General features: G+C 41.5%; 62 non-coding genes across 62 annotated transcripts; all 62 read left to right on the top strand.

Annotated features, from left to right (window-relative positions):
- The first annotated feature begins 319 nt into the window (after nucleotides 1-319).
- On the top strand, nucleotides 320-392 carry TRNAV-AAC (transfer RNA valine (anticodon AAC)). The gene has a single exon. It is a non-coding gene; the product is annotated as a tRNA-Val (tRNA).
- An 86-nt stretch (nucleotides 393-478) lies between these two features.
- On the top strand, nucleotides 479-551 carry TRNAV-CAC (transfer RNA valine (anticodon CAC)). The gene has a single exon. It is a non-coding gene; the product is annotated as a tRNA-Val (tRNA).
- Nucleotides 552-617: 66 nt separating this feature from the next.
- TRNAV-UAC (transfer RNA valine (anticodon UAC)) lies at nucleotides 618-690 on the top strand. The gene has a single exon. It is a non-coding gene; the product is annotated as a tRNA-Val (tRNA).
- A 415-nt stretch (nucleotides 691-1,105) lies between these two features.
- Nucleotides 1,106-1,178, top strand: TRNAV-AAC (transfer RNA valine (anticodon AAC)). Its single transcript has one exon. It is a non-coding gene; the product is annotated as a tRNA-Val (tRNA).
- Nucleotides 1,179-1,264: 86 nt separating this feature from the next.
- On the top strand, nucleotides 1,265-1,337 carry TRNAV-CAC (transfer RNA valine (anticodon CAC)). The gene has a single exon. It is a non-coding gene; the product is annotated as a tRNA-Val (tRNA).
- A 713-nt stretch (nucleotides 1,338-2,050) lies between these two features.
- On the top strand, nucleotides 2,051-2,123 carry TRNAV-CAC (transfer RNA valine (anticodon CAC)). Its single transcript has one exon. It is a non-coding gene; the product is annotated as a tRNA-Val (tRNA).
- Nucleotides 2,124-2,522: 399 nt separating this feature from the next.
- On the top strand, nucleotides 2,523-2,595 carry TRNAV-AAC (transfer RNA valine (anticodon AAC)). Its single transcript has one exon. It is a non-coding gene; the product is annotated as a tRNA-Val (tRNA).
- An 86-nt stretch (nucleotides 2,596-2,681) lies between these two features.
- TRNAV-CAC (transfer RNA valine (anticodon CAC)) lies at nucleotides 2,682-2,754 on the top strand. Its single transcript has one exon. It is a non-coding gene; the product is annotated as a tRNA-Val (tRNA).
- A 66-nt stretch (nucleotides 2,755-2,820) lies between these two features.
- On the top strand, nucleotides 2,821-2,893 carry TRNAV-UAC (transfer RNA valine (anticodon UAC)). The gene has a single exon. It is a non-coding gene; the product is annotated as a tRNA-Val (tRNA).
- Nucleotides 2,894-3,308: 415 nt separating this feature from the next.
- On the top strand, nucleotides 3,309-3,381 carry TRNAV-AAC (transfer RNA valine (anticodon AAC)). The gene has a single exon. It is a non-coding gene; the product is annotated as a tRNA-Val (tRNA).
- Nucleotides 3,382-4,094: 713 nt separating this feature from the next.
- On the top strand, nucleotides 4,095-4,167 carry TRNAV-AAC (transfer RNA valine (anticodon AAC)). The gene has a single exon. It is a non-coding gene; the product is annotated as a tRNA-Val (tRNA).
- A 225-nt stretch (nucleotides 4,168-4,392) lies between these two features.
- Nucleotides 4,393-4,465, top strand: TRNAV-UAC (transfer RNA valine (anticodon UAC)). Its single transcript has one exon. It is a non-coding gene; the product is annotated as a tRNA-Val (tRNA).
- A 415-nt stretch (nucleotides 4,466-4,880) lies between these two features.
- On the top strand, nucleotides 4,881-4,953 carry TRNAV-AAC (transfer RNA valine (anticodon AAC)). Its single transcript has one exon. It is a non-coding gene; the product is annotated as a tRNA-Val (tRNA).
- An 86-nt stretch (nucleotides 4,954-5,039) lies between these two features.
- Nucleotides 5,040-5,112, top strand: TRNAV-CAC (transfer RNA valine (anticodon CAC)). The gene has a single exon. It is a non-coding gene; the product is annotated as a tRNA-Val (tRNA).
- A 66-nt stretch (nucleotides 5,113-5,178) lies between these two features.
- Nucleotides 5,179-5,251, top strand: TRNAV-UAC (transfer RNA valine (anticodon UAC)). The gene has a single exon. It is a non-coding gene; the product is annotated as a tRNA-Val (tRNA).
- A 415-nt stretch (nucleotides 5,252-5,666) lies between these two features.
- TRNAV-AAC (transfer RNA valine (anticodon AAC)) lies at nucleotides 5,667-5,739 on the top strand. The gene has a single exon. It is a non-coding gene; the product is annotated as a tRNA-Val (tRNA).
- Nucleotides 5,740-5,964: 225 nt separating this feature from the next.
- Nucleotides 5,965-6,037, top strand: TRNAV-UAC (transfer RNA valine (anticodon UAC)). Its single transcript has one exon. It is a non-coding gene; the product is annotated as a tRNA-Val (tRNA).
- A 415-nt stretch (nucleotides 6,038-6,452) lies between these two features.
- Nucleotides 6,453-6,525, top strand: TRNAV-AAC (transfer RNA valine (anticodon AAC)). Its single transcript has one exon. It is a non-coding gene; the product is annotated as a tRNA-Val (tRNA).
- An 86-nt stretch (nucleotides 6,526-6,611) lies between these two features.
- Nucleotides 6,612-6,684, top strand: TRNAV-CAC (transfer RNA valine (anticodon CAC)). Its single transcript has one exon. It is a non-coding gene; the product is annotated as a tRNA-Val (tRNA).
- A 66-nt stretch (nucleotides 6,685-6,750) lies between these two features.
- TRNAV-UAC (transfer RNA valine (anticodon UAC)) lies at nucleotides 6,751-6,823 on the top strand. Its single transcript has one exon. It is a non-coding gene; the product is annotated as a tRNA-Val (tRNA).
- A 415-nt stretch (nucleotides 6,824-7,238) lies between these two features.
- On the top strand, nucleotides 7,239-7,311 carry TRNAV-AAC (transfer RNA valine (anticodon AAC)). The gene has a single exon. It is a non-coding gene; the product is annotated as a tRNA-Val (tRNA).
- Nucleotides 7,312-7,536: 225 nt separating this feature from the next.
- TRNAV-UAC (transfer RNA valine (anticodon UAC)) lies at nucleotides 7,537-7,609 on the top strand. Its single transcript has one exon. It is a non-coding gene; the product is annotated as a tRNA-Val (tRNA).
- Nucleotides 7,610-8,024: 415 nt separating this feature from the next.
- TRNAV-AAC (transfer RNA valine (anticodon AAC)) lies at nucleotides 8,025-8,097 on the top strand. The gene has a single exon. It is a non-coding gene; the product is annotated as a tRNA-Val (tRNA).
- An 86-nt stretch (nucleotides 8,098-8,183) lies between these two features.
- TRNAV-CAC (transfer RNA valine (anticodon CAC)) lies at nucleotides 8,184-8,256 on the top strand. Its single transcript has one exon. It is a non-coding gene; the product is annotated as a tRNA-Val (tRNA).
- Nucleotides 8,257-8,322: 66 nt separating this feature from the next.
- TRNAV-UAC (transfer RNA valine (anticodon UAC)) lies at nucleotides 8,323-8,395 on the top strand. Its single transcript has one exon. It is a non-coding gene; the product is annotated as a tRNA-Val (tRNA).
- A 415-nt stretch (nucleotides 8,396-8,810) lies between these two features.
- Nucleotides 8,811-8,883, top strand: TRNAV-AAC (transfer RNA valine (anticodon AAC)). The gene has a single exon. It is a non-coding gene; the product is annotated as a tRNA-Val (tRNA).
- Nucleotides 8,884-8,969: 86 nt separating this feature from the next.
- TRNAV-CAC (transfer RNA valine (anticodon CAC)) lies at nucleotides 8,970-9,042 on the top strand. The gene has a single exon. It is a non-coding gene; the product is annotated as a tRNA-Val (tRNA).
- Nucleotides 9,043-9,108: 66 nt separating this feature from the next.
- TRNAV-UAC (transfer RNA valine (anticodon UAC)) lies at nucleotides 9,109-9,181 on the top strand. The gene has a single exon. It is a non-coding gene; the product is annotated as a tRNA-Val (tRNA).
- Nucleotides 9,182-9,596: 415 nt separating this feature from the next.
- On the top strand, nucleotides 9,597-9,669 carry TRNAV-AAC (transfer RNA valine (anticodon AAC)). The gene has a single exon. It is a non-coding gene; the product is annotated as a tRNA-Val (tRNA).
- An 86-nt stretch (nucleotides 9,670-9,755) lies between these two features.
- Nucleotides 9,756-9,828, top strand: TRNAV-CAC (transfer RNA valine (anticodon CAC)). The gene has a single exon. It is a non-coding gene; the product is annotated as a tRNA-Val (tRNA).
- A 66-nt stretch (nucleotides 9,829-9,894) lies between these two features.
- TRNAV-UAC (transfer RNA valine (anticodon UAC)) lies at nucleotides 9,895-9,967 on the top strand. Its single transcript has one exon. It is a non-coding gene; the product is annotated as a tRNA-Val (tRNA).
- Nucleotides 9,968-10,541: 574 nt separating this feature from the next.
- On the top strand, nucleotides 10,542-10,614 carry TRNAV-CAC (transfer RNA valine (anticodon CAC)). Its single transcript has one exon. It is a non-coding gene; the product is annotated as a tRNA-Val (tRNA).
- Nucleotides 10,615-11,168: 554 nt separating this feature from the next.
- Nucleotides 11,169-11,241, top strand: TRNAV-AAC (transfer RNA valine (anticodon AAC)). Its single transcript has one exon. It is a non-coding gene; the product is annotated as a tRNA-Val (tRNA).
- A 225-nt stretch (nucleotides 11,242-11,466) lies between these two features.
- On the top strand, nucleotides 11,467-11,539 carry TRNAV-UAC (transfer RNA valine (anticodon UAC)). The gene has a single exon. It is a non-coding gene; the product is annotated as a tRNA-Val (tRNA).
- Nucleotides 11,540-11,954: 415 nt separating this feature from the next.
- Nucleotides 11,955-12,027, top strand: TRNAV-AAC (transfer RNA valine (anticodon AAC)). The gene has a single exon. It is a non-coding gene; the product is annotated as a tRNA-Val (tRNA).
- Nucleotides 12,028-12,113: 86 nt separating this feature from the next.
- TRNAV-CAC (transfer RNA valine (anticodon CAC)) lies at nucleotides 12,114-12,186 on the top strand. Its single transcript has one exon. It is a non-coding gene; the product is annotated as a tRNA-Val (tRNA).
- A 66-nt stretch (nucleotides 12,187-12,252) lies between these two features.
- On the top strand, nucleotides 12,253-12,325 carry TRNAV-UAC (transfer RNA valine (anticodon UAC)). The gene has a single exon. It is a non-coding gene; the product is annotated as a tRNA-Val (tRNA).
- Nucleotides 12,326-12,740: 415 nt separating this feature from the next.
- Nucleotides 12,741-12,813, top strand: TRNAV-AAC (transfer RNA valine (anticodon AAC)). The gene has a single exon. It is a non-coding gene; the product is annotated as a tRNA-Val (tRNA).
- An 86-nt stretch (nucleotides 12,814-12,899) lies between these two features.
- Nucleotides 12,900-12,972, top strand: TRNAV-CAC (transfer RNA valine (anticodon CAC)). The gene has a single exon. It is a non-coding gene; the product is annotated as a tRNA-Val (tRNA).
- Nucleotides 12,973-13,038: 66 nt separating this feature from the next.
- On the top strand, nucleotides 13,039-13,111 carry TRNAV-UAC (transfer RNA valine (anticodon UAC)). The gene has a single exon. It is a non-coding gene; the product is annotated as a tRNA-Val (tRNA).
- A 415-nt stretch (nucleotides 13,112-13,526) lies between these two features.
- On the top strand, nucleotides 13,527-13,599 carry TRNAV-AAC (transfer RNA valine (anticodon AAC)). The gene has a single exon. It is a non-coding gene; the product is annotated as a tRNA-Val (tRNA).
- An 86-nt stretch (nucleotides 13,600-13,685) lies between these two features.
- TRNAV-CAC (transfer RNA valine (anticodon CAC)) lies at nucleotides 13,686-13,758 on the top strand. The gene has a single exon. It is a non-coding gene; the product is annotated as a tRNA-Val (tRNA).
- A 66-nt stretch (nucleotides 13,759-13,824) lies between these two features.
- TRNAV-UAC (transfer RNA valine (anticodon UAC)) lies at nucleotides 13,825-13,897 on the top strand. Its single transcript has one exon. It is a non-coding gene; the product is annotated as a tRNA-Val (tRNA).
- A 415-nt stretch (nucleotides 13,898-14,312) lies between these two features.
- Nucleotides 14,313-14,385, top strand: TRNAV-AAC (transfer RNA valine (anticodon AAC)). Its single transcript has one exon. It is a non-coding gene; the product is annotated as a tRNA-Val (tRNA).
- Nucleotides 14,386-14,610: 225 nt separating this feature from the next.
- TRNAV-UAC (transfer RNA valine (anticodon UAC)) lies at nucleotides 14,611-14,683 on the top strand. The gene has a single exon. It is a non-coding gene; the product is annotated as a tRNA-Val (tRNA).
- Nucleotides 14,684-15,098: 415 nt separating this feature from the next.
- Nucleotides 15,099-15,171, top strand: TRNAV-AAC (transfer RNA valine (anticodon AAC)). Its single transcript has one exon. It is a non-coding gene; the product is annotated as a tRNA-Val (tRNA).
- Nucleotides 15,172-15,257: 86 nt separating this feature from the next.
- TRNAV-CAC (transfer RNA valine (anticodon CAC)) lies at nucleotides 15,258-15,330 on the top strand. Its single transcript has one exon. It is a non-coding gene; the product is annotated as a tRNA-Val (tRNA).
- A 66-nt stretch (nucleotides 15,331-15,396) lies between these two features.
- Nucleotides 15,397-15,469, top strand: TRNAV-UAC (transfer RNA valine (anticodon UAC)). Its single transcript has one exon. It is a non-coding gene; the product is annotated as a tRNA-Val (tRNA).
- A 415-nt stretch (nucleotides 15,470-15,884) lies between these two features.
- TRNAV-AAC (transfer RNA valine (anticodon AAC)) lies at nucleotides 15,885-15,957 on the top strand. Its single transcript has one exon. It is a non-coding gene; the product is annotated as a tRNA-Val (tRNA).
- An 86-nt stretch (nucleotides 15,958-16,043) lies between these two features.
- On the top strand, nucleotides 16,044-16,116 carry TRNAV-CAC (transfer RNA valine (anticodon CAC)). The gene has a single exon. It is a non-coding gene; the product is annotated as a tRNA-Val (tRNA).
- A 66-nt stretch (nucleotides 16,117-16,182) lies between these two features.
- On the top strand, nucleotides 16,183-16,255 carry TRNAV-UAC (transfer RNA valine (anticodon UAC)). The gene has a single exon. It is a non-coding gene; the product is annotated as a tRNA-Val (tRNA).
- Nucleotides 16,256-16,670: 415 nt separating this feature from the next.
- TRNAV-AAC (transfer RNA valine (anticodon AAC)) lies at nucleotides 16,671-16,743 on the top strand. Its single transcript has one exon. It is a non-coding gene; the product is annotated as a tRNA-Val (tRNA).
- Nucleotides 16,744-16,829: 86 nt separating this feature from the next.
- On the top strand, nucleotides 16,830-16,902 carry TRNAV-CAC (transfer RNA valine (anticodon CAC)). Its single transcript has one exon. It is a non-coding gene; the product is annotated as a tRNA-Val (tRNA).
- A 66-nt stretch (nucleotides 16,903-16,968) lies between these two features.
- TRNAV-UAC (transfer RNA valine (anticodon UAC)) lies at nucleotides 16,969-17,041 on the top strand. Its single transcript has one exon. It is a non-coding gene; the product is annotated as a tRNA-Val (tRNA).
- A 574-nt stretch (nucleotides 17,042-17,615) lies between these two features.
- On the top strand, nucleotides 17,616-17,688 carry TRNAV-CAC (transfer RNA valine (anticodon CAC)). Its single transcript has one exon. It is a non-coding gene; the product is annotated as a tRNA-Val (tRNA).
- A 554-nt stretch (nucleotides 17,689-18,242) lies between these two features.
- On the top strand, nucleotides 18,243-18,315 carry TRNAV-AAC (transfer RNA valine (anticodon AAC)). Its single transcript has one exon. It is a non-coding gene; the product is annotated as a tRNA-Val (tRNA).
- Nucleotides 18,316-18,401: 86 nt separating this feature from the next.
- On the top strand, nucleotides 18,402-18,474 carry TRNAV-CAC (transfer RNA valine (anticodon CAC)). Its single transcript has one exon. It is a non-coding gene; the product is annotated as a tRNA-Val (tRNA).
- A 66-nt stretch (nucleotides 18,475-18,540) lies between these two features.
- TRNAV-UAC (transfer RNA valine (anticodon UAC)) lies at nucleotides 18,541-18,613 on the top strand. The gene has a single exon. It is a non-coding gene; the product is annotated as a tRNA-Val (tRNA).
- A 554-nt stretch (nucleotides 18,614-19,167) lies between these two features.
- Nucleotides 19,168-19,240, top strand: TRNAV-UAC (transfer RNA valine (anticodon UAC)). The gene has a single exon. It is a non-coding gene; the product is annotated as a tRNA-Val (tRNA).
- A 1,042-nt stretch (nucleotides 19,241-20,282) lies between these two features.
- TRNAV-AAC (transfer RNA valine (anticodon AAC)) lies at nucleotides 20,283-20,355 on the top strand. Its single transcript has one exon. It is a non-coding gene; the product is annotated as a tRNA-Val (tRNA).
- Nucleotides 20,356-20,442: 87 nt separating this feature from the next.
- Nucleotides 20,443-20,515, top strand: TRNAV-CAC (transfer RNA valine (anticodon CAC)). Its single transcript has one exon. It is a non-coding gene; the product is annotated as a tRNA-Val (tRNA).
- Nucleotides 20,516-20,581: 66 nt separating this feature from the next.
- Nucleotides 20,582-20,654, top strand: TRNAV-UAC (transfer RNA valine (anticodon UAC)). Its single transcript has one exon. It is a non-coding gene; the product is annotated as a tRNA-Val (tRNA).
- The last annotated feature ends 1,800 nt before the right edge of the window (nucleotides 20,655-22,454 follow it).

Raw genomic sequence — 22,454 nt, 5'->3', positions numbered from 1 at the left:
CTAGAGTGTGTGTTTTTGACAGTGTATAAGTTTTTCTAGTTCAAGTAACACCTGATAGGATCAAGGTGCGAAACCAGGCATCTACTTGCTTTTTCTCTTTCTTTTTGGCTTTTGGACAAAGGCATGCGATTGCTTTTTGCAAAATGGTTTTGTTTGCATGTTTTTTCTCTTTTTGACTAGCCTGACAAAAGAAAGGTTCCTTGGTTGGAAAGTGCACTTTGTCCTGTGTTCAGACATAGAGGAAGACCTGTTGAGTTTGGCTGGATCATTTTTTTCAATTTCATTTCGGTATGTTTGAACAGTTTGAGCTGTGCATGGAGTTTCTGTAGTGTAGTGGTTATCACGTTCGCCTAACACGCGAAAGGTCCCCAGTTCGAAACTGGGCAGAAACATGCCATTATTCTTTGTTAACAAAGCTATTGACTTTCAGTTCTTGATCTCGATTGCTTGTCATGAGCCCAGTAATGTCTTTTATCTAGTTTCTGTAGTGTAGTGGTTATCACGTTCGCCTCACACGCGAAAGGTCCCCAGTTCGAAACTGGGCAGAAACAATGCGTTTTGACTTTCAATCCTTGATCTTTATTCCTTGCCTTGACCACAGCAACTTTTTTCACTCCGTTTCTGTAGTGTAGTGGTTATCACGTTCGCTTTACACGCGAAAGGTCTCCGGTTCGATCCCGGGCAGAAGCATGCGGTTTCTCTTTATTTTGATCACAAGTGTCTATTGTTGGTGTAATCAGCATCATTTTGACCCCTTTGCTTGTTTCTACATGCGTTTGCTTTTGTCTAGAGTGTGTGTTTTTGACAGTGTATAAGTTTTTCTAGTTCAAGTAACACCTGATAGGATCAAGGTGCGAAACCAGGCATCTACTTGCTTTTTCTCTTTCTTTTTGGCTTTTGGACAAAGGCATGCGATTGCTTTTTGCAAAATGGTTTTGTTTGCATGTTTTTTCTCTTTTTCACTAGCCTGACAAAAGAAAGGTTCCTTGGTTGGAAAGTGCACTTTGTCCTGTGTTCAGACATAGAGGAAGACCTGTTGAGTTTGGCTGGATCATTTTTTTCAATTTCATTTCGGTATGTTTGAACAGTTTGAGCTGTGCATGGAGTTTCTGTAGTGTAGTGGTTATCACGTTCGCCTAACACGCGAAAGGTCCCCAGTTCGAAACTGGGCAGAAACATGCCATTATTCTTTGTTAACAAAGCTATTGACTTTCAGTTCTTGATCTCGATTGCTTGTCATGAGCCCAGTAATGTCTTTTATCTAGTTTCTGTAGTGTAGTGGTTATCACGTTCGCCTCACACGCGAAAGGTCCCCAGTTCGAAACTGGGCAGAAACAATGTGTTTTGACTTTCAATCCTTGATCTTTATTCCTTGCCTTGACCACAGCAACCTTTTTCGCTCCGTTTCTGTAGTGTAGTGGTTATCACGTTCGCTTTACACACGAAAGGTCTCCGGTTCGATCCCGGGCAGAAGCATGCGGTTTCTCTTTATTTTGATCACTAGTGTCTATTGTTGGTGTAATCAGCATCATTTTGACCCCTTTGCTTGTTTCTACATGCGTTTGCTTTTGTCAAGAGTGTGTGTTTTTGACAGTGTATAAGTTTTTCTAGTTCAAGTAACACCTGATAGGATCAAGGTGCGAAACCAGGCATCTACTTGCTTTTTCTCTTTCTTTTTGGCTTTTGGACAAAGGCATGCGATTGCTTTTTGCAAAATGGTTTTGTTTGCATGTTTTTTCTCTTTTTCACTAGCCTGACAAAAGAAAGGTTCCTTGGTTGGAAAGTGCACTTTGTCCTGTGTTCAGACATAGAGGAAGACCTGTTGAGTTTGGCTGGATCATTTTTTTCAATTTCATTTCGGTATGTTTGAACAGTTTGAGCTGTGCATGGAGTTTCTGTAGTGTAGTGGTTATCACGTTCGCCTAACACGCGAAAGATCCCCAGTTCGAAACTGGGCAGAAACATGCCATTATTCTTTGTTAACAAAGCTATTGACTTTCAGTTCTTGATCTCGATTGCTTGTCATGAGCCCAGTAATGTCTTTTATCTAGTTTCTGTAGTGTAGTGGTTATCACGTTCGCCTCACACGCGAAAGGTCCCCAGTTCGAAACTGGGCAGAAACAATGCGTTTTGACTTTCAATCCTTGATCTTTATTCCTTGCCTTGACCACAGCAACTTTTTTCGCTCCGTTTCTGTAGTGTAGTGGTTATCACGTTCGCTTTACACACGAAAGGTCTCCGGTTCGATCCCGGGCAGAAGCATGCGGTTTCTCTTTACTCCTATCTACTTGCTTTTTCTCTTTCTTTTTGGCTTTTGGACAAAGGCATGCGATTGCTTTTTGCAAAATGGTTTTGTTTGCATGTTTTTTCTCTTTTTCACTAGCCTGACAAAAGAAAGGTTCCTTGGTTGGAAAGTGCACTTTGTCCTGTGTTCAGACATAGAGGAAGACCTGTTGAGTTTGGCTGGATCATTTTTTTCAATTTCATTTCGGTATGTTTGAACAGTTTGAGCTGTGCATGGAGTTTCTGTAGTGTAGTGGTTATCACGTTCGCCTAACACGCGAAAGGTCCCCAGTTCGAAACTGGGCAGAAACATGCCATTATTCTTTGTTAACAAAGCTATTGACTTTCAGTTCTTGATCTCGATTGCTTGTCATGAGCCCAGTAATGTCTTTTATCTAGTTTCTGTAGTGTAGTGGTTATCACGTTCGCCTCACACGCGAAAGGTCCCCAGTTCGAAACTGGGCAGAAACAATGCGTTTTGACTTTCAATCCTTGATCTTTATTCCTTGCCTTGACCACAGCAACTTTTTTCGCTCCGTTTCTGTAGTGTAGTGGTTATCACGTTCGCTTTACACGCGAAAGGTCTCCGGTTCGATCCCGGGCAGAAGCATTCGGTTTCTCTTTATTTTGATCACAAGTATCTATTGTTGGTGTAATCAGCATCATTTTGACCCCTTTGCTTGTTTCTACATGCGTTTGCTTTTGTCTAGAGTGTGTGTTTTTGACAGTGTATAAGTTTTTCTAGTTCAAGTAACACCTGATAGGATCAAGGTGCGAAACCAGGCATCTACTTGCTTTTTCTCTTTCTTTTTGGCTTTTGGACAAAGGCATGCGATTGCTTTTTGCAAAATGGTTTTGTTTGCATGTTTTTTCTCTTTTTCACTAGCCTGACAAAAGAAAGGTTCCTTGGTTGGAAAGTGCACTTTGTCCTGTGTTCAGACATAGAGGAAGACCTGTTGAGTTTGGCTGGATCATTTTTTTCAATTTCATTTCGGTATGTTTGAACAGTTTGAGCTGTGCATGGAGTTTCTGTAGTGTAGTGGTTATCACGTTCGCCTAACACGCGAAAGGTCCCCAGTTCGAAACTGGGCAGAAACATGCCATTATTCTTTGTTAACAAAGCTATTGACTTTCAGTTCTTGATCTCGATTGCTTGTCATGAGCCCAGTAATGTCTTTTATCTAGTTTCTGTAGTGTAGTGGTTATCACATTCGCCTCACACGCGAAAGGTCCCCAGTTCGAAACTGGGCAGAAACAATGCGTTTTGACTTTCAATCCTTGATCTTTATTCCTTGCCTTGACCACAGCAACTTTTTTCGCTCCGTTTCTGTAGTGTAGTGGTTATCACGTTCGCTTTACATGCGAAAGGTCTCCGGTTCGATCCTGGGCAGAAGCATGCGGTTTCTCTTTATTTTGATCACAAGTGTCTATTGTTGGTGTAATCAGCATCATTTTGACCCCTTTGATTGTTTCTACATGCGTTTGCTTTTGTCTAGAGTGTGTGTTTTTGACAGTGTATAAGTTTTTCTAGTTCAAGTAACACCTGATAGGATCAAGGTGCGAAACCAGGCATCTACTTGCTTTTTCTCTTTCTTTTTGGCTTTTGGACAAAGGCATGCGATTGCTTTTTGCAAAATGGTTTTGTTTGCATGTTTTTTCTCTTTTTCACTAGCCTGACAAAAGAAAGGTTCCTTGGTTGGAAAGTGCACTTTGTCCTGTGTTCAGACATAGAGGAAGACCTGTTGAGTTTGGCTGGATCATTTTTTTCAATTTCATTTTGGTATGTTTGAACAGTTTGAGCTGTGCATGGAGTTTCTGTAGTGTAGTGGTTATCACGTTCGCCTAACACGCGAAAGGTCCCCAGTTCGAAACTGGGCAGAAACATGCCATTATTCTTTGTTAACAAAGCTATTGACTTTCAGTTCTTGATCTCGATTGCTTGTCATGAGCCCAGTAATGTCTTTTATCTAGTTTCTGTAGTGTAGTGGTTATCATGTTCGCCTCACACGCGAAAGGTCCCCAGTTCGAAACTGGGCAGAAACAATGCGTTTTGACTTTCAATCCTTGATCTTTATTCCTTGCCTTGACCACAGCAACTTTTTTCGCTCCGTTTCTGTAGTGTAGTGGTTATCACGTTCGCTTTACACGCGAAAGGTCTCCGGTTCGATCCCGGGCAGAAGCATGCGGTTTCTCTTTATTTTGATCACAAGTGTCTATTGTTGGTGTAATCAGCATCATTTTGACCCCTTTGCTTGTTTCTACATGCGTTTGCTTTTGTCTAGAGTGTGTGTTTTTGACAGTGTATAAGTTTTTCTAGTTCAAGTAACACCTGATAGGATCAAGGTGCGAAACCAGGCATCTACTTGCTTTTTCTCTTTCTTTTTGGCTTTTGGACAAAGGCATGCGATTGCTTTTTGCAAAATGGTTTTGTTTGCATGTTTTTTCTCTTTTTCACTAGCCTGACAAAAGAAAGGTTCCTTGGTTGGAAAGTGCACTTTGTCCTGTGTTCAGACATAGAGGAAGACCTGTTGAGTTTGGCTGGATCATTTTTTTCAATTTCATTTCGGTATGTTTGAACAGTTTGAGCTGTGCATGGAGTTTCTGTAGTGTAGTGGTTATCACGTTCGCCTAACACGCGAAAGGTCCCCAGTTCGAAACTGGGCAGAAACATGCCATTATTCTTTGTTAACAAAGCTATTGACTTTCAGTTCTTGATCTCGATTGCTTGTCATGAGCCCAGTAATGTCTTTTATCTAGTTTCTGTAGTGTAGTGGTTATCACGTTCGCCTCACACGCGAAAGGTCCCCAGTTCGAAACTGGGCAGAAACAATGCGTTTTGACTTTCAATCCTTGATCTTTATTCCTTGCCTTGACCACAGCAACCTTTTTCGCTCCGTTTCTGTAGTGTAGTGGTTATCACGTTCGCTTTACACGCGAAAGGTCTCCGGTTCGATCCCGGGCAGAAGCATGCGGTTTCTCTTTATTTTGATCACAAGTGTCTATTGTTGGTGTAATCAGCATCATTTTGACCCCTTTGCTTGTTTCTACATGCGTTTGCTTTTGTCAAGAGTGTGTGTTTTTGACAGTGTATAAGTTTTTCTAGTTCAAGTAACACCTGATAGGATCAAGGTGCGAAACCAGGCATCTACTTGCTTTTTCTCTTTCTTTTTGGCTTTTGGACAAAGGCATGCGATTGCTTTTTGCAAAATGGTTTTGTTTGCATGTTTTTTCTCTTTTTCACTAGCCTGACAAAAGAAAGGTTCCTTGGTTGGAAAGTGCACTTTGTCCTGTGTTCAGACATAGAGGAAGACCTGTTGAGTTTGGCTGGATCATTTTTTTCAATTTCATTTCGGTATGTTTGAACAGTTTGAGCTGTGCATGGAGTTTCTGTAGTGTAGTGGTTATCACGTTCGCCTAACACGCGAAAGGTCCCCAGTTCGAAACTGGGCAGAAACATGCCATTATTCTTTGTTAACAAAGCTATTGACTTTCAGTTCTTGATCTCGATTGCTTGTCATGAGCCCAGTAATGTCTTTTATCTAGTTTCTATAGTGTAGTGGTTATCACGTTCGCCTCACACGCGAAAGGTCCCCAGTTCGAAACTGGGCAGAAACAATGCGTTTTGACTTTCAATCCTTGATCTTTATTCCTTGCCTTGACCACAGCAACTTTTTTCGCTCCGTTTCTGTAGTGTAGTGGTTATCACGTTCGCTTTACACGCGAAAGGTCTCCGGTTCGATCCCGGGCAGAAGCATGCGGTTTCTCTTTATTTTGATCACAAGTGTCTATTGTTGGTGTAATCAGCATCATTTTGACCCCTTTGCTTGTTTCTACATGCGTTTGCTTTTGTCTAGAGTGTGTGTTTTTGACAGTGTATAAGTTTTTCTAGTTCAAGTAACACCTGATAGGATCAAGGTGCGAAACCAGGCATCTACTTGCTTTTTCTCTTTCTTTTTGGCTTTTGGACAAAGGCATGCGATTGCTTTTTGCAAAATGGTTTTGTTTGCATGTTTTTTCTCTTTTTCACTAGCCTGACAAAAGAAAGGTTCCTTGGTTGGAAAGTGCACTTTGTCCTGTGTTCAGACATAGAGGAAGACCTGTTGAGTTTGGCTGGATCATTTTTTTCAATTTCATTTCGGTATGTTTGAACAGTTTGAGCTGTGCATGGAGTTTCTGTAGTGTAGTGGTTATCACGTTCGCCTAACACGCGAAAGGTCCCCAGTTCGAAACTGGGCAGAAACATGCCATTATTCTTTGTTAACAAAGCTATTGACTTTCAGTTCTTGATGTCGATTGCTTGTCATGAGCCCAGTAATGTCTTTTATCTAGTTTCTGTAGTGTAGTGGTTATCACGTTCGCCTCACACGCGAAAGGTCCCCAGTTCAAAACTGGGCAGAAACAATGTGTTTTGACTTTCAATCCTTGATCTTTATTCCTTGCCTTGACCACAGCAACTTTTTTCGCTCCGTTTCTGTAGTGTAGTGGTTATCACGTTCGCTTTACACGCGAAAGGTCTCCGGTTCGATCCCGGGCAGAAGCATGCGGTTTCTCTTTATTTTGATCACAAGTGTCTATTGTTGGTGTAATCAGCATCATTTTGACCCCTTTGCTTGTTTCTACATGCGTTTGCTTTTGTCTAGAGTGTGTGTTTTTGACAGTGTATAAGTTTTTCTAGTTCAAGTAACACCTGATAGGATCAAGGTGCGAAACCAGGCATCTACTTGCTTTTTCTCTTTCTTTTTGGCTTTTGGACAAAGGCATGCGATTGCTTTTTGCAAAATGGTTTTGTTTGCATGTTTTTTCTCTTTTTCACTAGCCTGACAAAAGAAAGGTTCCTTGGTTGGAAAGTGCACTTTGTCCTGTGTTCAGACATAGAGGAAGACCTGTTGAGTTTGGCTGGATCATTTTTTTCAATTTCATTTCGGTATGTTTGAACAGTTTGAGCTGTGCATGGAGTTTCTGTAGTGTAGTGGTTATCACGTTCGCCTAACACGCGAAAGGTCCCCAGTTCGAAACTGGGCAGAAACATGCCATTATTCTTTGTTAACAAAGCTATTGACTTTCAGTTCTTGATCTCGATTGCTTGTCATGAGCCCAGTAATGTCTTTTATCTAGTTTCTGTAGAGTAGTGGTTATCATGTTCGCCTCACACGCGAAAGGTCCCCAGTTCGAAACTGGGCAGAAACAATGCGTTTTGACTTTCAATCCTTGATCTTTATTCCTTGCCTTGACCACAGCAACTTTTTTCGCTCCGTTTCTGTAGTGTAGTGGTTATCACGTTCGCTTTACACGCGAAAGGTCTCCGGTTCGATCCCGGGCAGAAGCATGCGGTTTCTCTTTATTTTGATCACAAGTGTCTATTGTTGGTGTAATCAGCATCATTTTGACCCCTTTGCTTGTTTCTACATGCGTTTGCTTTTGTCTAGAGTGTGTGTTTTTGACAGTGTATAAGTTTTTCTAGTTCAAGTAACACCTGATAGGATCAAGGTGCGAAACCAGGCATCTACTTGCTTTTTCTCTTTCTTTTTGGCTTTTGGACAAAGGCATGCGATTGCTTTTTGCAAAATGGTTTTGTTTGCATGTTTTTTCTCTTTTTCACTAGCCTGACAAAAGAAAGGTTCCTTGGTTGGAAAGTGCACTTTGTCCTGTGTTCAGACATAGAGGAAGACCTGTTGAGTTTGGCTGGATCATTTTTTTCAATTTCATTTCGGTATGTTTGAACAGTTTGAGCTGTGCATGGAGTTTCTGTAGTGTAGTGGTTATCACGTTCGCCTAACACGCGAAAGGTCCCCAGTTCGAAACTGGGCAGAAACATGCCATTATTCTTTGTTAACAAAGCTATTGACTTTCAGTTCTTGATCTCGATTGCTTGTCATGAGCCCAGTAATGTCTTTTATCTAGTTTCTGTAGTGTAGTGGTTATCACGTTCGCCTCACACGCGAAAGGTCCCCAGTTCGAAACTGGGCAGAAACAATGCGTTTTGACTTTCAATCCTTGATCTTTATTCCTTGCCTTGACCACAGCAACTTTTTTCGCTCTGTTTCTGTAGTGTAGTGGTTATCACGTTCGCTTTACACGCGAAAGGTCTCCGGTTCGATCCCGGGCAGAAGCATGCGGTTTCTCTTTATTTTGATCACAAGTGTCTATTGTTGGTGTAATCAGCATCATTTTGACCCCTTTGCTTGTTTCTACATGCGTTTGCTTTTGTCTAGAGTGTGTGTTTTTGACAGTGTATAAGTTTTTCTAGTTCAAGTAACACCTGATAGGATCAAGGTGCGAAACCAGGCATCTACTTGCTTTTTCTCTTTCTTTTTGGCTTTTGGACAAAGGCATGCGATTGCTTTTTGCAAAATGGTTTTGTTTGCATGTTTTTTCTCTTTTTCACTAGCCTGACAAAAGAAAGGTTCCTTGGTTGGAAAGTGCACTTTGTCCTGTGTTCAGACATAGAGGAAGACCTGTTGAGTTTGGCTGGATCATTTTTTTTAATTTCATTTCGGTATGTTTGAACAGTTTGAGCTGTGCATGGAGTTTCTGTAGTGTAGTGGTTATCACGTTCGCCTAACACGCGAAAGGTCCCCAGTTCGAAACTGGGCAGAAACATGCCATTATTCTTTGTTAACAAAGCTATTGACTTTCAGTTCTTGATCTCGATTGCTTGTCATGAGCCCAGTAATGTCTTTTATCTAGTTTCTGTAGTGTAGTGGTTATCACGTTCGCCTCACACGCGAAAGGTCCCCAGTTCGAAACTGGGCAGAAACAATGCGTTTTGACTTTCAATCCTTGATCTTTATTCCTTGCCTTGACCACAGCAACTTTTTTCGCTCCGTTTCTGTAGTGTAGTGGTTATCACGTTCGCTTTACACGCGAAAGGTCTCCGGTTCGATCCCGGGCAGAAGCATGCGGTTTCTCTTTATTTTGATCACAAGTGTCTATTGTTGGTGTAATCAGCATCATTTTGACCCCTTTGCTTGTTTCTACATGCGTTTGCTTTTGTCTAGAGTGTGTGTTTTTGACAGTGTATAAGTTTTTCTAGTTCAAGTAACACCTGATAGGATCAAGGTGCGAAACCAGGCATCTACTTGCTTTTTCTCTTTCTTTTTGGCTTTTGGACAAAGGCATGCGATTGCTTTTTGCAAAATGGTTTTGTTTGCATGTTTTTTCTCTTTTTCACTAGCCTGACAAAAGAAAGGTTCCTTGGTTGGAAAGTGCACTTTGTCCTGTGTTCAGACATAGAGGAAGACCTGTTGAGTTTGGCTGGATCATTTTTTTCAATTTCATTTCGGTATGTTTGAACAGTTTGAGCTGTGCATGGAGTTTCTGTAGTGTAGTGGTTATCACGTTCGCCTAACACGCGAAAGGTCCCCAGTTCGAAACTGGGCAGAAACATGCCATTATTCTTTGTTAACAAAGCTATTGACTTTCAGTTCTTGATCTCGATTGCTTGTCATGAGCCCAGTAATGTCTTTTATCTAGTTTCTGTAGTGTAGTGGTTATCACGTTCGCCTCACACGCGAAAGGTCCCCAGTTCGAAACTGGGCAGAAACAATGCGTTTTGACTTTCAATCCTTGATCTTTATTCCTTGCCTTGACCACAGCAACTTTTTTCACTCCGTTTCTGTAGTGTAGTGGTTATCACGTTCGCTTTACACGCGAAAGGTCTCCGGTTCGATCCCGGGCAGAAGCATGCGGTTTCTCTTTATTTTGATCACAAGTGTCTATTGTTGGTGTAATCAGCATCATTTTGACCCCTTTGCTTGTTTCTACATGCGTTTGCTTTTGTCTAGAGTGTGTGTTTTTGACAGTGTATAAGTTTTTCTAGTTCAAGTAACACCTGATAGGATCAAGGTGCGAAACCAGGCATCTACTTGCTTTTTCTCTTTCTTTTTGGCTTTTGGACAAAGGCATGTGATTGCTTTTTGCAAAATGGTTTTGTTTGCATGTTTTTTCTCTTTTTCACTAGCCTGACAAAAGAAAGGTTCCTTGGTTGGAAAGTGCACTTTGTCCTGTGTTCAGACATAGAGGAAGACCTGTTGAGTTTGGCTGGATCATTTTTTTCAATTTCATTTCGGTATGTTTGAACAGTTTGAGCTGTGCATGGAGTTTCTGTAGTGTAGTGGTTATCACGTTTGCCTAACACGCGAAAGGTCCCCAGTTCGAAACTGGGCAGAAACATGCCATTATTCTTTGTTAACAAAGCTATTGACTTTCAGTTCTTGATCTCGATTGCTTGTCATGAGCCCAGTAATGTCTTTTATCTAGTTTCTGTAGTGTAGTGGTTATCACGTTCGCCTCACACGCGAAAGGTCCCCAGTTCGAAACTGGGCAGAAACAATGCGTTTTGACTTTCAATCCTTGATCTTTATTCCTTGCCTTGACCACAGCAACCTTTTTCGCTCCGTTTCTGTAGTGTAGTGGTTATCACGTTCGCTTTACACGCGAAAGGTCTCCTGTTCGATCCCGGGCAGAAGCATGCGGTTTCTCTTTATTTTGATCACAAGTGTCTATTGTTGGTGTAATCAGCATCATTTTGACCCCTTTGCTTGTTTCTACATGCGTTTGCTTTTGTCAAGAGTGTGTGTTTTTGACAGTGTATAAGTTTTTCTAGTTCAAGTAACACCTGATAGGATCAAGGTGCGAAACCAGGCATCTACTTGCTTTTTCTCTTTCTTTTTGGCTTTTGGACAAAGGCATGCGATTGCTTTTTGCAAAATGGTTTTGTTTGCATGTTTTTTCTCTTTTTCACTAGCCTGACAAAAGAAAGGTTCCTTGGTTGGAAAGTGCACTTTGTCCTGTGTTCAGACATAGAGGAAGACCTGTTGAGTTTGGCTGGATCATTTTTTTCAATTTCATTTCGGTATGTTTGAACAGTTTGAGCTGTGCATGGAGTTTCTGTAGTGTAGTGGTTATCACGTTCGCCTAACACGCGAAAGGTCCCCAGTTCGAAACTGGGCAGAAACATGCCATTATTCTTTGTTAACAAAGCTATTGACTTTCAGTTCTTGATCTCGATTGCTTGTCATGAGCCCAGTAATGTCTTTTATCTAGTTTCTGTAGTGTAGTGGTTATCATGTTCGCCTCACACGCGAAAGGTCCCCAGTTCGAAACTGGGCAGAAACAATGCGTTTTGACTTTCAATCCTTGATCTTTATTCCTTGCCTTGACCACAGCAACTTTTTTCGCTCCGTTTCTGTAGTGTAGTGGTTATCACGTTCGCTTTACACGCGAAAGGTCTCCGGTTCGATCCCGGGCAGAAGCATGCGGTTTCTCTTTATTTTGATCACAAGTGTCTATTGTTGGTGTAATCAGCATCATTTTGACCCCTTTGCTTGTTTCTACATGCGTTTGCTTTTGTCTAGAGTGTGTGTTTTTGACAGTGTATAAGTTTTTCTAGTTCAAGTAACACCTGATAGGATCAAGGTGCGAAACCAGGCATCTACTTGCTTTTTCTCTTTCTTTTTGGCTTTTGGACAAAGGCATGCGATTGCTTTTTGCAAAATGGTTTTGTTTGCATGTTTTTTCTCTTTTTCACTAGCCTGACAAAAGAAAGGTTCCTTGGTTGGAAAGTGCACTTTGTCCTGTGTTCAGACATAGAGGAAGACCTGTTGAGTTTGGCTGGATCATTTTTTTCAATTTCATTTCGGTATGTTTGAACAGTTTGAGCTGTGCATGGAGTTTCTGTAGTGTAGTGGTTATCACGTTCGCCTAACACGCGAAAGGTCCCCAGTTCGAAACTGGGCAGAAACATGCCATTATTCTTTGTTAACAAAGCTATTGACTTTCAGTTCTTGATCTCGATTGCTTGTCATGAGCCCAGTAATGTCTTTTATCTAGTTTCTGTAGTGTAGTGGTTATCACGTTCGCCTCACACGCGAAAGGTCCCCAGTTCGAAACTGGGCAGAAACAATGCGTTTTGACTTTCAATCCTTGATCTTTATTCCTTGCCTTGACCACAGCAACCTTTTTCGCTCCGTTTCTGTAGTGTAGTGGTTATCACGTTCGCTTTACACGCGAAAGGTCTCCGGTTCGATCCCGGGCAGAAGCATGCGGTTTCTCTTTATTTTGATCACAAGTGTCTATTGTTGGTGTAATCAGCATCATTTTGACCCCTTTGCTTGTTTCTACATGCGTTTGCTTTTGTCAAGAGTGTGTGTTTTTGACAGTGTATAAGTTTTTCTAGTTCAAGTAACACCTGATAGGATCAAGGTGCGAAACCAGGCATCTACTTGCTTTTTCTCTTTCTTTTTGGCTTTTGGACAAAGGCATGCGATTGCTTTTTGCAAAATGGTTTTGTTTGCATGTTTTTTCTCTTTTTCACTAGCCTGACAAAAGAAAGGTTCCTTGGTTGGAAAGTGCACTTTGTCCTGTGTTCAGACATAGAGGAAGACCTGTTGAGTTTGGCTGGATCATTTTTTTCAATTTCATTTCGGTATGTTTGAACAGTTTGAGCTGTGCATGGAGTTTCTGTAGTGTAGTGGTTATCACGTTCGCCTAACACGCGAAAGGTCCCCAGTTCGAAACTGGGCAGAAACATGCCATTATTCTTTGTTAACAAAGCTATTGACTTTCAGTTCTTGATCTCGATTGCTTGTCATGAGCCCAGTAATGTCTTTTATCTAGTTTCTGTAGTGTAGTGGTTATCACGTTCGCCTCACACGCGAAAGGTCCCCAGTTCGAAACTGGGCAGAAACAATGCGTTTTGACTTTCAATCCTTGATCTTTATTCCTTGCCTTGACCACAGCAACTTTTTTCGCTCCGTTTCTGTAGTGTAGTGGTTATCACGTTCGCTTTACACGCGAAAGGTCTCCGGTTCGATCCCGGGCAGAAGCATGCGGTTTCTCTTTATTTTGATCACAAGTGTCTATTGTTGGTGTAATCAGCATCATTTTGACCCCTTTGCTTGTTTCTACATGCGTTTGCTTTTGTCTAGAGTGTGTGTTTTTGACAGTGTATAAGTTTTTCTAGTTCAAGTAACACCTGATAGGATCAAGGTGCGAAACCAGGCATCTACTTGCTTTTTCTCTTTCTTTTTGGCTTTTGGACAAAGGCATGCGATTGCTTTTTGCAAAATGGTTTTGTTTGCATGTTTTTTCTCTTTTTCACTAGCCTGACAAAAGAAAGGTTCCTTGGTTGGAAAGTGCACTTTGTCCTGTGTTCAGACATAGAGGAAGACCTGTTGAGTTTGGCTGGATCATTTTTTTCAATTTCATTTCGGTATGTTTGAACAGTTTGAGCTGTGCATGGAGTTTCTGTAGTGTAGTGGTTATCACGTTCGCCTAACACGCGAAAGGTCCCCAGTTCGAAACTGGGCAGAAACATGCCATTATTCTTTGTTAACAAAGCTATTGACTTTCAGTTCTTGATGTCGATTGCTTGTCATGAGCCCAGTAATGTCTTTTATCTAGTTTCTGTAGTGTAGTGGTTATCACGTTCGCCTCACACGCGAAAGGTCCCCAGTTCAAAACTGGGCAGAAACAATGTGTTTTGACTTTCAATCCTTGATCTTTATTCCTTGCCTTGACCACAGCAACTTTTTTCGCTCCGTTTCTGTAGTGTAGTGGTTATCACGTTCGCTTTACACGCGAAAGGTCTCCGGTTCGATCCCGGGCAGAAGCATGCGGTTTCTCTTTATTTTGATCACAAGTGTCTATTGTTGGTGTAATCAGCATCATTTTGACCCCTTTGCTTGTTTCTACATGCGTTTGCTTTTGTCTAGAGTGTGTGTTTTTGACAGTGTATAAGTTTTTCTAGTTCAAGTAACACCTGATAGGATCAAGGTGCGAAACCAGGCATCTACTTGCTTTTTCTCTTTCTTTTTGGCTTTTGGACAAAGGCATGCGATTGCTTTTTGCAAAATGGTTTTGTTTGCATGTTTTTTCTCTTTTTCACTAGCCTGACAAAAGAAAGGTTCCTTGGTTGGAAAGTGCACTTTGTCCTGTGTTCAGACATAGAGGAAGACCTGTTGAGTTTGGCTGGATCATTTTTTTCAATTTCATTTCGGTATGTTTGAACAGTTTGAGCTGTGCATGGAGTTTCTGTAGTGTAGTGGTTATCACGTTCGCCTAACACGCGAAAGGTCCCCAGTTCGAAACTGGGCAGAAACATGCCATTATTCTTTGTTAACAAAGCTATTGACTTTCAGTTCTTGATCTCGATTGCTTGTCATGAGCCCAGTAATGTCTTTTATCTAGTTTCTGTAGAGTAGTGGTTATCATGTTCGCCTCACACGCGAAAGGTCCCCAGTTCGAAACTGGGCAGAAACAATGCGTTTTGACTTTCAATCCTTGATCTTTATTCCTTGCCTTGACCACAGCAACTTTTTTCGCTCCGTTTCTGTAGTGTAGTGGTTATCACGTTCGCTTTACACGCGAAAGGTCTCCGGTTCGATCCCGGGCAGAAGCATGCGGTTTCTCTTTATTTTGATCACAAGTGTCTATTGTTGGTGTAATCAGCATCATTTTGACCCCTTTGCTTGTTTCTACATGCGTTTGCTTTTGTCTAGAGTGTGTGTTTTTGACAGTGTATAAGTTTTTCTAGTTCAAGTAACACCTGATAGGATCAAGGTGCGAAACCAGGCATCTACTTGCTTTTTCTCTTTCTTTTTGGCTTTTGGACAAAGGCATGCGATTGCTTTTTGCAAAATGGTTTTGTTTGCATGTTTTTTCTCTTTTTCACTAGCCTGACAAAAGAAAGGTTCCTTGGTTGGAAAGTGCACTTTGTCCTGTGTTCAGACATAGAGGAAGACCTGTTGAGTTTGGCTGGATCATTTTTTTCAATTTCATTTCGGTATGTTTGAACAGTTTGAGCTGTGCATGGAGTTTCTGTAGTGTAGTGGTTATCACGTTCGCCTAACACGCGAAAGGTCCCCAGTTCGAAACTGGGCAGAAACATGCCATTATTCTTTGTTAACAAAGCTATTGACTTTCAGTTCTTGATCTCGATTGCTTGTCATGAGCCCAGTAATGTCTTTTATCTAGTTTCTGTAGTGTAGTGGTTATCACGTTCGCCTCACACGCGAAAGGTCCCCAGTTCGAAACTGGGCAGAAACAATGCGTTTTGACTTTCAATCCTTGATCTTTATTCCTTGCCTTGACCACAGCAACTTTTTTCGCTCTGTTTCTGTAGTGTAGTGGTTATCACGTTCGCTTTACACGCGAAAGGTCTCCGGTTCGATCCCGGGCAGAAGCATGCGGTTTCTCTTTATTTTGATCACAAGTGTCTATTGTTGGTGTAATCAGCATCATTTTGACCCCTTTGCTTGTTTCTACATGCGTTTGCTTTTGTCTAGAGTGTGTGTTTTTGACAGTGTATAAGTTTTTCTAGTTCAAGTAACACCTGATAGGATCAAGGTGCGAAACCAGGCATCTACTTGCTTTTTCTCTTTCTTTTTGGCTTTTGGACAAAGGCATGCGATTGCTTTTTGCAAAATGGTTTTGTTTGCATGTTTTTTCTCTTTTTCACTAGCCTGACAAAAGAAAGGTTCCTTGGTTGGAAAGTGCACTTTGTCCTGTGTTCAGACATAGAGGAAGACCTGTTGAGTTTGGCTGGATCATTTTTTTTAATTTCATTTCGGTATGTTTGAACAGTTTGAGCTGTGCATGGAGTTTCTGTAGTGTAGTGGTTATCACGTTCGCCTAACACGCGAAAGGTCCCCAGTTCGAAACTGGGCAGAAACATGCCATTATTCTTTGTTAACAAAGCTATTGACTTTCAGTTCTTGATCTCGATTGCTTGTCATGAGCCCAGTAATGTCTTTTATCTAGTTTCTGTAGTGTAGTGGTTATCACGTTCGCCTCACACGCGAAAGGTCCCCAGTTCGAAACTGGGCAGAAACAATGCGTTTTGACTTTCAATCCTTGATCTTTATTCCTTGCCTTGACCACAGCAACTTTTTTCGCTCCGTTTCTGTAGTGTAGTGGTTATCACGTTCGCTTTACACGCGAAAGGTCTCCGGTTCGATCCCGGGCAGAAGCATGCGGTTTCTCTTTATTTTGATCACAAGTGTCTATTGTTGGTGTAATCAGCATCATTTTGACCCCTTTGCTTGTTTCTACATGCGTTTGCTTTTGTCTAGAGTGTGTGTTTTTGACAGTGTATAAGTTTTTCTAGTTCAAGTAACACCTGATAGGATCAAGGTGCGAAACCAGGCATCTACTTGCTTTTTCTCTTTCTTTTTGGCTTTTGGACAAAGGCATGCGATTGCTTTTTGCAAAATGGTTTTGTTTGCATGTTTTTTCTCTTTTTCACTAGCCTGACAAAAGAAAGGTTCCTTGGTTGGAAAGTGCACTTTGTCCTGTGTTCAGACATAGAGGAAGACCTGTTGAGTTTGGCTGGATCATTTTTTTCAATTTCATTTCGGTATGTTTGAACAGTTTGAGCTGTGCATGGAGTTTCTGTAGTGTAGTGGTTATCACGTTCGCCTAACACGCGAAAGGTCCCCAGTTCGAAACTGGGCAGAAACATGCCATTATTCTTTGTTAACAAAGCTATTGACTTTCAGTTCTTGATCTCGATTGCTTGTCATGAGCCCAGTAATGTCTTTTATCTAGTTTCTGTAGTGTAGTGGTTATCACGTTCGCCTCACACGCGAAAGGTCCCCAGTTCGAAACTGGGCAGAAACAATGCGTTTTGACTTTCAATCCTTGATCTTTATTCCTTGCCTTGACCACAGCAACTTTTTTCACTCCGTTTCTGTAGTGTAGTGGTTATCACGTTCGCTTTACACGCGAAAGGTCTCCGGTTCGATCCCGGGCAGAAGCATGCGGTTTCTCTTTATTTTGATCACAAGTGTCTATTGTTGGTGTAATCAGCATCATTTTGACCCCTTTGCTTGTTTCTACATGCGTTTGCTTTTGTCTAGAGTGTGTGTTTTTGACAGTGTATAAGTTTTTCTAGTTCAAGTAACACCTGATAGGATCAAGGTGCGAAACCAGGCATCTACTTGCTTTTTCTCTTTCTTTTTGGCTTTTGGACAAAGGCATGTGATTGCTTTTTGCAAAATGGTTTTGTTTGCATGTTTTTTCTCTTTTTCACTAGCCTGACAAAAGAAAGGTTCCTTGGTTGGAAAGTGCACTTTGTCCTGTGTTCAGACATAGAGGAAGACCTGTTGAGTTTGGCTGGATCATTTTTTTCAATTTCATTTCGGTATGTTTGAACAGTTTGAGCTGTGCATGGAGTTTCTGTAGTGTAGTGGTTATCACGTTTGCCTAACACGCGAAAGGTCCCCAGTTCGAAACTGGGCAGAAACATGCCATTATTCTTTGTTAACAAAGCTATTGACTTTCAGTTCTTGATCTCGATTGCTTGTCATGAGCCCAGTAATGTCTTTTATCTAGTTTCTGTAGTGTAGTGGTTATCACGTTCGCCTCACACGCGAAAGGTCCCCAGTTCGAAACTGGGCAGAAACAATGCGTTTTGACTTTCAATCCTTGATCTTTATTCCTTGCCTTGACCACAGCAACCTTTTTCGCTCCGTTTCTGTAGTGTAGTGGTTATCACGTTCGCTTTACACGCGAAAGGTCTCCTGTTCGATCCCGGGCAGAAGCATGCGGTTTCTCTTTATTTTGATCACAAGTGTCTATTGTTGGTGTAATCAGCATCATTTTGACCCCTTTGCTTGTTTCTACATGCGTTTGCTTTTGTCAAGAGTGTGTGTTTTTGACAGTGTATAAGTTTTTCTAGTTCAAGTAACACCTGATAGGATCAAGGTGCGAAACCAGGCATCTACTTGCTTTTTCTCTTTCTTTTTGGCTTTTGGACAAAGGCATGCGATTGCTTTTTGCAAAATGGTTTTGTTTGCATGTTTTTTCTCTTTTTCACTAGCCTGACAAAAGAAAGGTTCCTTGGTTGGAAAGTGCACTTTGTCCTGTGTTCAGACATAGAGGAAGACCTGTTGAGTTTGGCTGGATCATTTTTTTCAATTTCATTTCGGTATGTTTGAACAGTTTGAGCTGTGCATGGAGTTTCTGTAGTGTAGTGGTTATCACGTTCGCCTAACACGCGAAAGGTCCCCAGTTCGAAACTGGGCAGAAACATGCCTTTATTCTTTGTTAACAAAGCTATTGACTTTCAGTTCTTGATCTCGATTGCTTGTCATGAGCCCAGTAATGTCTTTTATCTAGTTTCTGTAGTGTAGTGGTTATCACGTTCGCCTCACACGCGAAAGGTCCCCAGTTCGAAACTGGGCAGAAACAATGCGTTTTGACTTTCAATCCTTGATCTTTATTCCTTGCCTTGACCACAGCAACTTTTTTCGCTCCGTTTCTGTAGTGTAGTGGTTATCACGTTCGCTTTACACGCGAAAGGTCTCCGGTTCGATCCCGGGCAGAAGCATGCGGTTTCTCTTTATTTTGATCACAAGTGTCTATTGTTGGTGTAATCAGCATCATTTTGACCCCTTTGCTTGTTTCTACATGCGTTTGCTTTTGTCTAGAGTGTGTGTTTTTGACAGTGTATAAGTTTTTCTAGTTCAAGTAACACCTGATAGGATCAAGGTGCGAAACCAGGCATCTACTTGCTTTTTCTCTTTCTTTTTGGCTTTTGGACAAAGGCATGCGATTGCTTTTTGCAAAATGGTTTTGTTTGCATGTTTTTTCTCTTTTTCACTAGCCTGACAAAAGAAAGGTTCCTTGGTTGGAAAGTGCACTTTGTCCTGTGTTCAGACATAGAGGAAGACCTGTTGAGTTTGGCTGGATCATTTTTTTCAATTTCATTTCGGTATGTTTGAACAGTTTGAGCTGTGCATGGAGTTTCTGTAGTGTAGTGGTTATCATGTTCGCCTCACACGCGAAAGGTCCCCAGTTCGAAACTGGGCAGAAACAATGCGTTTTGACTTTCAATCCTTGATCTTTATTCCTTGCCTTGACCACAGCAACTGTTTTCGCTCCGTTTCTGTAGTGTAGTGGTTATCACGTTCGCTTTACACGCGAAAGGTCTCCGGTTCGATCCCGGGCAGAAGCATGCGGTTTCTCTTTATTTTGATCACAAGTGTCTATTGTTGGTGTAATCAGCATCATTTTGACCCCTTTGCTTGTTTCTACATGCGTTTGCTTTTGTCTAGAGTGTGTGTTTTTGACAGTGTATAAGTTTTTCTAGTTCAAGTAACACCTGATAGGATCAAGGTGCGAAACCAGGCATCTACTTGCTTTTTCTCTTTCTTTTTGGCTTTTGGACAAAGGCATGCGATTTCTTTTTGCAAAATGGTTTTGTTTGCATGTTTTTTCTCTTTTTCACTAGCCTGACAAAAGAAAGGTTCCTTGGTTGGAAAGTGCACTTTGTCCTGTGTTCAGACATAGAGGAAGACCTGTTGAGTTTGGCTGGATCATTTTTTTCAATTTCATTTCGGTATGTTTGAACAGTTTGAGCTGTGCATGGAGTTTCTGTAGTGTAGTGGTTATCATGTTCGCCTCACACGCGAAAGGTCCCCAGTTCGAAACTGGGCAGAAACAATGTGTTTTGACTTTCAATCTTTGATCTTTATTCCTTGCCTTGACCACAGCAACTTTTTTCGCTCCGTTTCTGTAGTGTAGTGGTTATCAAGTTTGATTTACACGCGAAAGGTCTCCGGTTCGATCCCGGGCAGAAGCATGCGGTTTCTCTTTATTTTGATCACAAGTGTCTATTGTTGGTGTAATCAGCATCATTTTGACCCCTTTGCTTGTTTCTACATGCGTTTGCTTTTGTCTAGAGTGTGTGTTTTTGACAGTGTATAAGTTTTTCTAGTTCAAGTAACACCTGATAGGATCAAGGTGCGAAACCAGGCATCTACTTGCTTTTTCTCTTTCTTTTTGGCTTTTGGACAAAGGCATGCGATTGCTTTTTGCAAAATGGTTTTGTTTGCATGTTTTTTCTCTTTTTCACTAGCCTGACAAAAGAAAGGTTCCTTGGTTGGAAAGTGCACTTTGTCCTGTGTTCAGACATAGAGGAAGACCTGTTGAGTTTGGCTGGATCATTTTTTTCAATTTCATTTCGGTATGTTTGAACAGTTTGAGCTGTGCATGGAGTTTCTGTAGTGTAGTGGTTATCACGTTCGCCTAACACGCGAAAGGTCCCCAGTTCGAAACTGGGCAGAAACAATGCCATTATTCTTTGTTAACAAAGCTATTGACTTTCAGTTCTTGATCTCGATTGCTTGTCATGAGCCCAGTAATGTCTTTTATCTAGTTTCTGTAGTGTAGTGGTTATCACGTTCGCCTCACACGCGAAAGGTCCCCAGTTCGAAACTGGGCAGAAACAATGCGTTTTGACTTTCAATCCTTGATCTTTATTCCTTGCCTTGACCACAGCAACTTTTTTCGCTCCGTTTCTGTAGTGTAGTGGTTATCACGTTCGCTTTACACGCGAAAGGTCTCCGGTTCGATCCCGGGCAGAAGCATGCGGTTTCTCTTTATTTTGATCACAAGTGTCTATTGTTGGTGTAATCAGCATCATTTTGACCCCTTTGCTTGTTTCTACATGCGTTTGCTTTTGTCTAGAGTGTGTGTTTTTGACAGTGTATAAGTTTTTCTAGTTCAAGTAACACCTGATAGGATCAAGGTGCGAAACCAGGCATCTACTTGCTTTTTCTCTTTCTTTTTGGCTTTTGGACAAAGGCATGCGATTGCTTTTTGCAAAATGGTTTTGTTTGCATGTTTTTTCTCTTTTTCACTAGCCTGACAAAAGAAAGGTTCCTTGGCTGGAAAGTGCACTTTGTCCTGTGTTCAGACATAGAGGAAGACCTGTTGAGTTTGGCTGGATCATTTTTTTCAATTTCATTTCGGTATGTTTCACCTGTGCTTTGTTGTGCTAACTGGTGGTCTTCAAATTCCCATGTGCCTTAGCGAGGCTGTTGAGCGGAGCAGAGGCTGCACTAAAGTGCAAAGGCTGCAGATACGTGCATAGTTAAACTCAATATCATAGTTTAACTCAAGTGCATAGTTTGATGTTTTCCATGATAACTATCTTTTGTTTTGGTCTACATTGTTTATTCCTAGTTAATATGTGCTACGTGGACAATGCTACCACGTGTGCATCTTGTGAGATGTGTGCAGGCCTTGAAAAGCTGATTGATATTGAAAATGTCAGGGAGCCACAGGAATCTGTACTGAGAGTAGTAGAGAACGCAGGGAAGTGTGCTAGGAACGATTTTGTTTAACCTCTTTATTAATGACCTAGTGGATTGGATTGAGAGTAAAATGTCAGTATTTGCTAACACCACCAAACTATGTAAGTTGTAAACTTTTGACTTTCAGTCTCCATATCTCACCATCCACTTCTGCTTCTTTTGTGAGACTCCCAACATTTTATAGACAGTCATTTTGATTATCTCATACAGAAATTTGGCTTGCAACTATTTAGCATATGATTAGTTATGCAGATTCTTATCATGTCACCTCATTGTTGGTGGTGTAAAAATATTTATCTTCCTGAATACTACACAATACAACCTGTCCCCACATTCCCTAATAGCTCTGTGTGTTATTAGGCTGATTCTCAAGTCAAAGGTCAATGGTTCAAATCGAGTTGCTGCCATAATAATAATCTTTATTTATATAGCGCCAACATATTCCGCAGCACTTTACATCTTAAAAGTTTCAAGCACAGCAGTCTTAAGTAACAACTTTAACAATATAATAATTAAAGCAAAATAAGCCGTCCCTGCTCGTGAGAGCTTACAGTCTACAATGCGGTGGGGGAGATACAAAGTACAGGTGTGTGTTTACAATGATGGTCCAGCCATCTTCAGGGGGTGGGGGGTAGATGGAAGTAGTGAATGGGCTACACACACACACAAACATAAACTGACTTTTATTAGGGAACGTGATAGGCCGCTCTGAACAAATGTGTTTTGAGCGAGCGCCTACAACTATGCAAATTGTGGATGGTCCTAATTTCTTGGGGTAGAGCATTCCAGAGGATTGATGCAGCATGGGAGAAGTCTTGGAGTCGGGAGTGGGAGGTACGGATTAGTGCAGAGGTTAGTCGAAAGTCATTTACAGAGCGCAGCAGTTGGCTAGGCCGATAGACAGAAATAAGAGAGGAGATGTAAGGGGGTGCCGCACTGTGGAGAGCTTTGTGGGTGAGAACAAGTACTTTGAATTGGATCCTATAATGAATGGGCAGCCAGTGTAACGACTGGGGAAGAGCGGCTGCATCTGAATACTGATTAGCCAGGTAGATGACCCTGGCTGCTGCA

The sequence above is a fragment of the Ranitomeya variabilis genome, chromosome 2 (assembly GCF_051348905.1).
Source record: "Ranitomeya variabilis isolate aRanVar5 chromosome 2, aRanVar5.hap1, whole genome shotgun sequence".
NCBI classification, from domain to species: Eukaryota; Metazoa; Chordata; class Amphibia; order Anura; family Dendrobatidae; genus Ranitomeya; species Ranitomeya variabilis.
Note: the sequence above shows the minus strand (reverse complement) of the source record. Positions and strands in the feature narration are given on the sequence as shown.